At 30.3% G+C, this 13,056-nt stretch overlaps 1 long non-coding RNA gene across 1 annotated transcript in view; it reads left to right on the top strand.

Moving 5' to 3' along the window:
* LOC146997149 (uncharacterized) overlaps positions 1-9,520 on the top strand; it is a 232,447-nt gene extending 222,927 nt beyond the window's left edge. The window contains exon 2 of the long non-coding RNA XR_015041153.1: positions 9,134-9,520. This is a non-coding gene — a long non-coding RNA (uncharacterized LOC146997149). The remainder of the gene's footprint in view (positions 1-9,133) is intronic.
* The last annotated feature ends 3,536 nt before the right edge of the window (positions 9,521-13,056 follow it).

Consider the following 13,056-nt stretch of genomic DNA (forward strand, 5'->3'; position numbering starts at 1 on the left):
CAATTATATTAAAATTAGCCAGAACTGTTTGCCGTAAATCTTCCACAAAATATTCGTATTTAAAACTTGTTCATTTCTTTGAAATTAAAAATCTTATTTTATTATTATATTTAACCTTACATATTAAATTTCTGTCGGCAAAGAGTAAGACAAACAAATGTTCCGATTCGTAGTCCATCTAGCAATATGAGACTGCTTCAGAAATAATCATAAATGATACAGTTCCCCGGCAAACAAAATATGGATACGAGAAGAGAAACATCAAAACATGCGTGTTGTTTGTTCACGGTGAAATTTTACACAAAAAATAGATCAAAACCTAATTAATAATAAGGTACTTTCATTTTCAAACATCCTCGCCAAGTCTCCTGATGCTGTTCCGTTGGGCTTAATGCGTCATCCTAAAAAAAAACTGTTGGCAATTCTGTCGGCGTCTATGCTCAGTTAGTGGACTTTGGATAGCTTGTTATGACGAAGTAAGAGCAGTGAAAATTAATGTGAGACGGGGCGGCAATAGGATGTCTTCTGTGAAAGTTTAGTCTATACAGCTTGTTACAACTAATGTAAATTAACTCCAATATACTACTTCTAATAACAAATTTTGATGCTAGAAAATAATGCATGCACTACCCTAAAACTTTTCGGAATAAATGTATATATTAATTCTTCCTTTTTAATTCAGGTGGATCGTTTATAACATCTTTTCATAATTTTTGGTATATTCCGTAAAGTTTAAATAATTTCTTATATGAATATTTCATCATTTCGTTTTTAATATGAATTCCCAAAATTCCATAGCTAATCTGGTGACCGTTCTATTTGTTTACCTCAGGCAAGAGCCTCACTTGCTTCACCCTTCTGTCGCTCTGGCGTGAGCCCAAAATTTGTTCTGCTGGTTCAAATAGGATAATATTTCATTTACATAAAAAATATCTGAACTTTATTCATCAGCATTATAATCTGTACAATGTTAAAAGTTATATATTTATTGTTGAAACGAAGACAAATTTGAGAGATTAAAGAGTTTTTTAATATGAAAACTTCGTAGTTTTCACTAAAATATGCATGAAGACATTTTTAGAATTTTTTTGTAACTTACATTTCTCGAAAGTAGCTTTAGAAAAGTTTAAAAACATGCAGAATAACTAAACAACAACACAAAAACTGAAATGATACAGTTTTAACGTCGCACCAGACGATTTGTAAAGGTATTTTTTTCTTTTTTTGTTTGTTAATTGTTTTGTCACTGAACATCTCAGGTTACCAATCTGCTCTTGGACTTACTCCTACTAACTCCTACTTACTCCTACTAACACATTTTTTTTTACTTTTATTATTAAGCATCGTCACATACAAGTCTAGAGCAAGATCACAAAATATTAAAAGCAGCATATGTTTATAATTCTCTGTAGTTAAAAAAGACAATATTCTGATTTTAAATGTGTTCAGCTAGTGTCATTTCATAAAAATATTTAGTATTTCTAATCAGACATCTCCTGATTTAAATGCATTTTTAGTTTTATTAATCAGATTAAAAAGTAGAAAAAATATTTTTAGCACTGCATTTATTGCTTTTGAATCACTTGGTTCGCTGCTTATTAACAGAACGATAAAATTTTGAAAGTATCTCACGATTTACTCAATGGTAACGCTCTGAAGCGTGGAGATAGTAAGTATTCTATTTAAGGAATTGGTAACATATTGCTATTATAGAGTCAAATTTGTGGATTAAAATTGGAAGATAGATATCTTACATTTTACCGATTAGCAACAGTCTAGCGCCCTGGAGATGAATATGTTTTATTTCAAACAGTGTTGCCACTTAAAATCGCTACGTTTCTTAAATAGAAAATCCTTAAATTTGTAGAATATATGAAATAAATTAAAAACAAATTCAAAATTCAAATTTCTGGCATGGAGGTGCCCAGTGGTGTTTCAGTGGAGGGTTTACATGTATTAAATATTCGGTGGCTCTAGATGCCGTCGTTTTCCACAGTACGAGTCACTCATTTCTGTTATTTTTGACACTTATTTTGACATATAGATATGAGTTAAGTAAAACTAAATTATTGATTATTTAACTGGAACAATTCAGTATTTTCTAACATTTTTTGTTAAACTTGCTCTGCATGAAATGCTCCAAGTACTGCGCATTAATAAACATTACTCAAGGCAAGAGTTCCTTGAATCGTTTAAATAACATAAAAATTATTTGCTTGACATTGTTCAGTCGCTTCTTCTTCTAACTAAATATAAGACGTAAGGAAGCTGTACCTATTACATGGATGTATTTGCTAACTACGTATTTTCGTAAATTATTAGAGCTTCAGTTTATTGTAATTTGCTTTAATACATAATTTCTTGAATGGTATTAGAAAGAATGGAGAGTGTTTAAGCATCAAGTACGGAAAATAACTAAAACCCTATCCAACTACCTTTTATTCATCGTTAAGCCTATCTGCCGGGAATGCTTATAATAACTTTTTGCCTCTTTTCCGCATGCTTTCGTGGTATAACTGAAAGCATACTCGACGCGTATTCGCGAGTTCCAGGGTTCGAGTATCAGCAAGGGCACTGCTTATTTTTCCCGTCTACAGGATAAAAAACCAAATGGCTCTACAGTGGCGTTCGAAGTAAAGAGGTGGTGGACGATAATTCGTCAACACCGAGGTTTGGCGACTGGGTCTCCTCATCCCCAGTTACCCTTTAAAAGGGAGAGTGTATAAGGTATTTTCCCTCCTTTCCGCATGCTTTCGTTGTATAATTGGAAGCGTACTCTGCGGTCCAGTGACTCGAGAGGTCCAGTGCGGTCCCGTGTTCGAGGGCACTGCACATTTTTCACGTTTCTTACTTTCAAATAATAAAAAATAATAATGACTCCACATGCTAATAAGCAATAATTATGTATAAATGATTCAAAAAGAAAATTATTTTATACACTTTCCTATTTGCGTGAATTTTAAGCTCATGAACTAAAAATATCATCCTCAATAAAAAGACTTGTAGTAATACACGTTCTGCGAAAAAATTGAAAAGTTATATTTCAAAAAGGTGGAAACGATTTCAGAATAACAGTATAGCGAATTTTGGCAAAATTCTGAGCTACGACAAATCTCTTTCCAAATATTTTTTTTTTCAAAATTATTATAATAAATAGAGTTAGCGGAGAAATTACTGTTAAAAAAGCTCAAACCTTGTTTTCGCAAGATATAGTCATCCTTCCTCCAGTTGTATAAATTCATACTAAAATGTGAGGAAATATATTCAAGATGCGTATACATTTCTTTGCTTAGCTTTCATTATGCAGAAAAAACGCAAGGAATTTCTCTGGAATTTTAAAAGTTTCCCAACATATTTTTGACTGTAGTTTTGACAGGGAAAAAAGTTACAGACAAAGATTTACAGTGAACAAATTGTAGTAACTCGAAGTTTCGAAAAAATAAGGGAAGAAAATGCGTTTTAATTTAAAGGCGATGAAGGCTAATCTAAATGCTATAAATGCAGATTACTAGAAAAAAAGCTAAGGCATGCATTTTGATTTCTTGCTGCACATTACAGTTATCATACTCTCAAATTTCAGTTATCATGCTACCAAGTGCCGAAAAAAGGCACTGTGTGTATGCTAAATATATACGAGGGATCCCAAACTTTGCATTATATCAACCCCTTTTAAAGGAAGGGGAATGATTTTCTTCCCTTTAAATTTTCTCTAAATTGTTCAGCATATCATAATGAAAATAACTGTGCATAAGTAACACAAAGATAACAGTTAAACTAAGAATATTAATATAAGTTTCGAAAATAAATAGTTTATTAGATTTGCGTGTTATTATTTTTTGTATTATTCTTTTTTTCGTTATCTTTGTTACAAATTTTTCAGGAAAAAAGGGATAATTCTAATTGTGCAAAAGTTCGATTTCAGTTAATCTGATGGCTATGCTTGATGTTCTGATGCAAATGTTCTAATATTTGGCATAAAACTGCTTTACTTAATTCTGAATACCTTCGCTCAAAAATATTCAAATTTATTTTATTTAGTAAGTTATTGACTTGACTAAAGTCTGCTTCCACTAGGTAAGATGAGGGAAAAGTGAATAATGTTGGTTAGGTATACTGAGATATTTCTCTGAGTTGACTCTAAATTCCAAACCTTAACATATCCATATGCTTTGAATAACATTATGCTTGAAGATCCTTCTTCGATGCAATAAATTCTTCTAGCATCACAGTATCAAAAACAGCATATGGATTCAGCGGCTCCAAAAGCCAAGTTGACACTTTCAAATTTTCCGTATCCTGGAAGCGAATATTAACATTTTCTTTTAAATTTTACAAGTGGCATGTATGTAACAATATATTTTCTGAAGAGCTTTGTCTTCTTCGCATCTTTTAGGTTGCGTTTTTTCTTGCGTTCTCCCGTTTTCTTATTTTGTATACTGAACCTATGGCGTAAAAGTTTATGTATTTTAAAAATTATTATTGACTTCAAAAAATATTGTATAATTTTTATGCATTTTTAGCCCAAAGGAGCAATTTGCCCAGCAGAGTTATTAATTTCGTTTTGGCATTTTGGGTCGTTTCACTGTAAATGTCGGTTCACTTATCAAATTGTTGCCACCAAATATTAGTGGCCTGCATTATATTTGAAGAAATTAAATAATGAAGAATCTGCATGAATGTATGTATGTTTCTTGCACTATGAAAAAACAGCAGTACCTAGAGATATCAAACTTTAATAGCGTAGTCCTCCATTCGAATATGGCCATCTGGAAGTCCAATTTTGGAATTTGGTCTATTATCTATTTCATATTTTGACAAACATTAAAGAATTTTTGATTTTCAAAGCGAGCAATGGCAGCACTATACTGGGGGGAAAAGTTTTATTTCGAACACGCGGGACGGGACTGTGCATCCTAAATTCTAAAGACATGCTGTTTTAAATAGTTTTTGATACTGCCGTTGAACTGAATTTTGATAATATGATATTTGATAAATAAAGTTAACACACAAAACTTTAAAAAACGCCCCTGGGCGTAATATAATTTTTTTTTACTCAGTTTTTTTAATACTCATTTTACACGATTTTTTTCCTTACCACATGATATAGCTTTATATAAGTACGCAATTAATTATCCATTTTTATAAACGATATTATTTTATAATAAATGGAACTTCATTATGTTGATCAGTTTGCGGTGCATATCCACGAATGGATCCCTTATCGACCTCTTGATCATCATTTTCCCTTTAAAATTTCATTCACCACGAGGGGCCAATAACGACTGCGCCGAGACCCTGTGATATATATTAACGGCATAAGTATTAATAAAGTCTGCTGCCGGTACACTTTTATAATCTATATCTATTATTATTTGTATATCTGAGGTATGCTCGTAATATCCCTGCATTTTATAAAGCTACCAATAATGCAAATTAAGATTTGAATAAAGCCATAAAAATATAGCAGCTTCGACAAATGAAAAACTTCAAAAAATAATGTAAAAAACAAATAATAAACGAATAAAATCATAAAATAAAAATAAATGCAAATAAGCATATCACAATACAAAAATGAAAATACGTACAAAATATAAACAAATAAAAGCAATTATGAATATAACTACAACCACAGACATAAGAATCGTAGTATAATAAAATTTTGCTGTAATAAATGCTTTTACCGCGGATCAAATGTCACGTTAAAGGTATTGTATGAATAATTCTTGTACAGTAACTCCAAAGAAAAATATGCTATCTGGTAATTTTTAAGCAACTACTTCCTCTGTTCCTTTCGCTATTTTATTTTTATTTAGTTTGAACTCAAGTCTGAGTTTATTCTATATTAACACATGTAATTTTTCAATTTTATGCGCGATAAACTTATGAGTACGCAAATCTTTCCTTTTCATTTTCAAATAAAATCCTAACTTTGAGTAACTTCTATATAAGAAACCAATAAAACAAATGCTCAACGAATAAATTCCAGCGATGCTTCGTAATCATACAATAAACGCGATACCGCTTAGAGTCCTACAAGATGATTGATGGCCTTTCGTGACTTAAGTTTATGGTTTGGGAAAAGATGAGAAAATTGCGTTTTTATTTTGAAACCTTTCGTAATCTAGGCACCAGAATAAATCATAAAATTTATCCAATAAGAATTACATTTATGGATCTCGTTTTAGGGATTATTTTAATATTTCAAAGTAGTTTGATGTTTTTAGCTGTATCTCCGGTAAAATATTCTAAGAAAAGAAAATGTTTTTTTATTGAAGTAGAAAACAGATTTTTTAAATATTCTAACATTCTGTCTATTTTGCTGCGATGTTAAAAATAGTATATTCTACAGTCTTCAGAATTCTTTTTGCTTTGCTGCAATATTAATCGTTCACTTTTAAATTGTCATTTCGCCAAGCAGTTACAATAAACTGGGTATGAAATGCTATATATCTCAGAATATAACTATTGTTTTCCTTTTCAGTGTAACATACTGAATGAAAGTGTTAAGTAAACTGATGCGCATATCAAGTAATAAGCTAAAATTACTTTTACAGACATAAGTTAATCATACATTGCATAACAATATAAAACAATTGCAACCATGTAGAAACGGCACATATTTTAATAAGTGATATTAATGTCAAATAAAATGTTTTTAACTAATGATGTTCATGGTATTAAATAATGTATCTAATGGACAATATTTATTAGCATTTACATTCTTAACGTGATTTACAAACAACATTTTAATGCCCTGATAGACCTTTGTATATAGAATAATCGTTTATTCGTATTAAGAGCACATTATGTAGAGTCTATCAAGTTTCTAGAAAGAGTAAGCATGGAATATGAACCGTGTTCTGTCGAGACTCTAACCACTGACATGGTTTCTCATGGTTTCAGTGGCTAGCTCATAAGTGATTAACTTATACACGCTAATCATTAGAAATAAGTACATACAAACATGCGCACAGCAGTGGGCGAACATAGTAGGGCGTTATTTAACGATTAAGTAGAAAATCCATTGTTGTTGGGTGAATGTTACGTACTATTTTCGATTTCCCTCACAGGAAATTTGACTTTCTGCTCAGTCAAAGTTTAGCGCTCTCAGAGGTTTATTTACTAAATAGCTTTTTAGTGCTCAGAGGGCTAAATAAGCTTTATCCTTTACTTATCCAACGAACGTTACATAGTGTTATACAAGTTAGGTTATGGCTACAGGCTGTTTGAAGGAAGCTGTTGGGCAATTCTTTTAGGCATGGCGCACATTTTAAACTGCAAGTAAACATAGAAACCTGCTCCTTTTGACCGATAATAAAACTTTTATCTCTATGCTGTAGTTACTGTTTTAATTTTAAATACTATGACACATCCACAACAAACCTAACACTGTAGATGGCCGACAGGCTGTCCGTGGCTCATCCTAGAGAACTTTTTTTTTTAAGTTAGAGTTAAAAATTAAGGCTGCTTTTTATATACGGTGGTTCATTTTATGCACCGAAGAGTTCTTACATCATCTTTATTAAAAAATTAAGTTCAGTTAATTTAATGTCTGTCATAGCATTTATATAAAGTTTTTCCCCGATGTTATCCATGGATAAGATTTACTCGTTAATGAGCTTTTTAGCAGACCATTCAAAGCTATCATAAATATTCAAAATTAAAAAATAATTACCCAAACTTACATTTTTTGCTACTACTCAATGCGCGTTGAAAATTTTCCTGCCGTGCATGTTAAATAAACACTTTTAATATGTATGTAATTTAATTACAGATTCATAATGCATTTAATGTCTATATTTCATTGTTATGATTATACTGCATATCCAGACATTTGAATTTCAAAGATAAGAATAATTATAATTATATCAGAAATAAAACTTGCTGGAAGGTGAGCGATAACGATTACTGTGTGCTTTATATATAGTGCAAGATATTAGAAGTATGATTTATTGATCACAATAATAATACAAATATTAAAGAAAACCATCAGTTAAAAATGAGTTAGATGCAATTATAAATTGAATTTATCCGGTATAATTAAAAAAATACAATAAAGATATAAACTACTTTCACACTTAAAATTTAACGGTTATTCATTTGATACATGACATTTAAATACAGAAAGTATATTAAAGATCTTATGGTACATCAAATGGCAACCCCGTTTACCATTTCATGAATCATATTTATAGTCTTTCATTCATATGCAGTACTACAATTCGATCAATGACTTTTGTTGGTAACATTCTGCTTAAACTCCAAGCTATGCAATGGTTCAGGACAGTAATAGCTACATACAGGACAGTGATTCTCAATCCTTTCCGCCCTATGCACCTCTTTCACCCCTATGCACCTCTTTTCATTCGTAGATTGTCATCCCTCCCTCTTCCGAAAACTCGGAAAAGCATATACATTTGTTTAAATGTAGATTATTTTTAAATGGGTTTCATAAATTAAACAGAAAAACATTATAGAAAATGTTGATAAATATAACACATTCAATAAAAGTTGTTTTTTATAATAATAAACTAAAACTAAAAACTGAATAGGTAAATAAAAGGCTGACCGACCCTCTGAAATTGTTAAATTCCCCCCATGGGAAAAATCCCCACTAGTTGTAGACCCCTGCTTTATGATATTAAAATCTTACGTCCAAAGGCAATGAATAAATGTTTAAAGCGTAACATTAACAACGAAATATATAACACTGATAAGGCAATGCTTTAAGGAAAGACTAGCAACATTTTCTTATTTAACTATGCCTTCAAAAAGAGGGAGACCCTTTTAGCATTTACTGTAAAAGTTAGAATTTCTCGTATAGCTATTCCACATTTCGGATGTTGTAAATTCGTATAACTAACTTAACTTGTTCAGATGAATAATTAATAAAATCCTGAGTTTTATAAAAATGTATCCTATGTTTATTTTATAAATGTATATTATTTTGTGATACATGCATCATCATAATAATAATAATTTAGACTTGTATCCCAGAATCATTGAACATCACATAAGTACGTATATATTTAAGATAATTTTATTTTAATGAATGAATAAAAATGCAGACATTTGTTTGACTAAACGTTATATTTTGTGTGCTTTTTATTTATGTAATTTTTTTTCATTTCAGGTATGTACCGTAACACTTAATTTTTATATCTGGAGTTATGTTTTGCTGAAACTGAAGGTATGATCTGTTTCTCAAAATATTTTTTCCCTTTTTATTATTATCAGATCTAAGGACAAAGTATAAATTTTGATAATATTTTTTGCGCGTCAGCAGAAGCATGTATACATAAACTTCATTTCAAAATGTAAGTTAACTAACTTAAGATTTTTAAGTGAACAAATGTAAATAAACTGCTACTAAAGAATAATAAAAAATAAGAAGCAAATTCTAATGTTACATGTATTTGAGTAGTGATTTTGCAAGTGGGTTTAATTCTTGCAAAATTATATTATTATATGATTATATTATTATTACATTATTGTTTAAATAAAGCTGTTGTAGATTAAATATGTGTTATATATAATAAATCATTTATAACGAATTTTAGTTATTATATGTTTGCGTGTTTTTCATTCAGTTTTTCAGTTGTTAGATGCTTATGAGCATAAAATGTAATTCAAAATAAAAGTCGTTATGCGTTATATAGTATATATGTACATACATATATTCGTTCTCCGAAAAGTTAATATCTCAAATTCCTGGCTTAACGCAGCAAAAATATTATTATGCATTTCTATATCATGCATAATAAGATGTAATAATGCATGGTAATTTCTATACCATGCATTCATACATATTTAGAATTTAACTCAAATTAGCCGGACGTTTTGGTTAATTTTATAAACAGATGTAATTAAACATTTTAAGATAATGCAATATTAATTAGAAGAAAGCATTTTATTTATTTTATAATTTGGAAATTACGCATAATGGAAATATTTAATTACTTTTAAGATTATGTTTATTCTACAGTTATGTGTTAGATGTATATCTTTGACATCGGTACTGTTATTCTAGTACTCAGCAGGGTAAAATACTTATAGTAATCAGTCAATAAGGTTAACAACGGCAACGGAAATAAACTATAAGAAGAACTTATGCAGCAGTGGTTTTAATTTTCACATAAACCCCTTCCACACTAAGACTCTCTTATCCGTTGCGCTGTACGAGAATGCTTGAACTGCCGACCAAATTCTACGAGGGTCATCTGCGTTTACCGTGTTACACGAAATCTCTCACTGTCGTGATGGAAAAAAGTACTGTCTGTGAGTAGACCTGGATGCTTACGGCTTAGCTGCTCAGCTACTTCGCAATACCATACACTCGTCCTTGCTGGGCTCTAGAATGTACGCCTTCTGAAGATTCTAGATCTGTTTTCAAAGGACTTTGCTAAATGTGGACTAGCAGAACAAGCATTTTCCTCTTTCTTCTCTAATACACGTTCTTTAACATGGTTTTCACAAGCCGTGACCAAAGAACTCCTTTGGACCTGCAATTCATGAACGAAATATGGTTTGTTTAATGCGAATTATAAGCGTATTGTTACCTGGTAAGGCATCTATCTTCCTCTGCTTATTTCTTGTTACCGTAAAGCAGATTGTAACCTATTTACTGACTACCCTCGTATTTCAAAATTGTGTAAAATAAAATATCAAAAATTCACTGAAACCATATTTAGATAAGTTTAAATGAAGAATTAAAATAAGGAAATCAGGTGTACTAGTTTTAATGGTGCAAATGAAATCGAAATCTCCAGGCGGTATTTTGATTAAGCGTGCATAGTATTATATAATTAAAATTTATAGTCTAAAAAAGCAGTCACATTTTTAATATGCAAGTTCATGCATAATTCACGCGATCCATTTTAAAATTTTAATCAATTTCATGTAAAACAAAATGCATGCAAGAGTATCAGTTAAAGATAGTAGTCATTTTTGAGAAGGCGGAGATCTGGCATTTCTGTTATTCAAGCCGAGGTCAAATATGTGGCATGTTGAGGTGCTTTTACATAACTCCTACACGAGCAAAGGGTTATTAATTTCTTTTGATCTAAGAAAGAAACTTATTTTGATAGTATAAACTATTAGATTTTACCTTTGGATTGTAAAAGCACTCATTAGTAAAGCTATATTATAACATTTCATATCATATTGTGGTATCACTTGAGCAACGTTTCGTTTCGAAAACTTCTGTGTCATTTCAATTAGAAGTAATTTTTACCTACTAGATTTTTTTCTGTATATTTCGTTATCAAAAATATGAACGAATGTTTCTAAGCGGAGATTTTTTTTATTTTTATCATTACGTAACATGTGTCATAAAATATAAAAATATATAGAACGTATTTCACATGCTACTTCTGTTCATTGTTGACAAGAGTGTTTGTCAACAATTTGCTAACGTAATCTTTATTGAAATACCAATATTCTCTGATTAACTTATACTAATTTATTTGCTTTTTGTATTTAAGGCAAGTGTTATTCTGCATTCGAAATTTTCCTTTATATGCCTGCTTTTTTGAGATAGGAAGTTTGATTCCAGTATTTGCTTTAGTCGGAATTTGGTCTATGTTTTTTTAGCAATCTATTGGTGTAATGTGTAAATAAATAATTAAAAAAGCGCACTTTCGAAAATTGCCTTATGCCTTAGCTGCCTTTAAACTTGAATCGATTTTTAACTCCAGGGTCACTTTAAGGTGTTATACAAGTGTGTATGTTTTTTTAACCGCGATTTGGTACGAATGACACACTATGTATTCAAATCTACTCGTAAATGAGAAAACGTTTTTATTTAAGTTTGGTTGTAAGTAATATGAATCAATCTGTAATAATTCATATGTAAATAAAAAATTATTATTATAAAATAAAGGTATAATTCCAGCGGCTGACATAGCAATTATATCATATCGAATGCCACTATAAAAAGTAAGAGCTGATGCAATAGAATTACAGTGCTTTAACTCTTTTTTTTTACTCCGTTCACCCTCCACGAATTAATGGCATTTGTTAGCGTAAAGAAGAACATAAAATACTTTATCTTATCAAAATATTATAAAATTTAATTATATATTTATATTTTTTGAAAAATGAAATTGAGCAAACTGGATGATAGATTTAAATCAGGTGAGAGTTTAATGCCTTTGCCACATGTTTTAGTACATAGTTTATTTTTTTACTTAATCAACCTTTTATAGTATGAGTAAATAATAAATAAAAATATCTTATTTACTGTATTTAAAGTAAGCAGTAAAAAGACTGAATTTACGTACCAGCAACTTCTGAATTGAAGTGAGAAGGCAATATTATGCTGAACAATTAATCTAATTCGGTGCTCAAATTTTGGCGTTTTTAGAAGAATTCAAAATAGTGTTTGCTTTGAGTGTTTCTCGTAATGTTTTGGTATTTTAAGTCATCTTGCGAAGTCTGCAAAAAGGAATATTTGAATATCTTTTTCATTCTTTTCTAAACTACGATAAACGAGCAAACAACATTGCAGTACAGAAAGGTAAGTAATTTTTATGTTAAAATTGTAATAAAAATGTTCTTTGATGTCTGCTATTATGTACACTCAAATAATTAAATCCAATGTAACATTTTGTGTATATTTTTATATCCTCGTTGGTAGACTCGTAATGCAAATAATATCCTTGGTATATGAAAAATAGTTTGCAAACATAATGGATTTTTTATTTTAACAGTAAAATTCTTTCTAGTAAGAAAGAGGCATTGTCGTTGTATCATATATTTTGAAAAGTCTATAAACTGGTGTTCGCCTCTGATTTAGCGATTATGCATTAAATAATATCTTGGACTGAAAACTTATTTCGGTGCATAATGTATTGAAACAAATTTAAATTATCCATGTTTCAAGGGTGGATTGTCTAAATTCAGTGATAACATATTACAAAAATTAATATTTCCTTAACACATACATAGCTTTTAAAGCAGAGCTTTAAGAATGTCGAATGTAATTTCAAATAAAACTAACGCGATGAAGTTGCAATTTCTGAAAGCTATTGAGCTTGTTTTCAGAAGCTATCAAAC

The sequence above is a fragment of the Stegodyphus dumicola genome, chromosome 5, assembly GCF_044657685.1.
Source record: "Stegodyphus dumicola isolate Sdum_Otavi_A_Nest chromosome 5, ASM4465768v1".
NCBI classification, from domain to species: Eukaryota; Metazoa; Arthropoda; class Arachnida; order Araneae; family Eresidae; genus Stegodyphus; species Stegodyphus dumicola.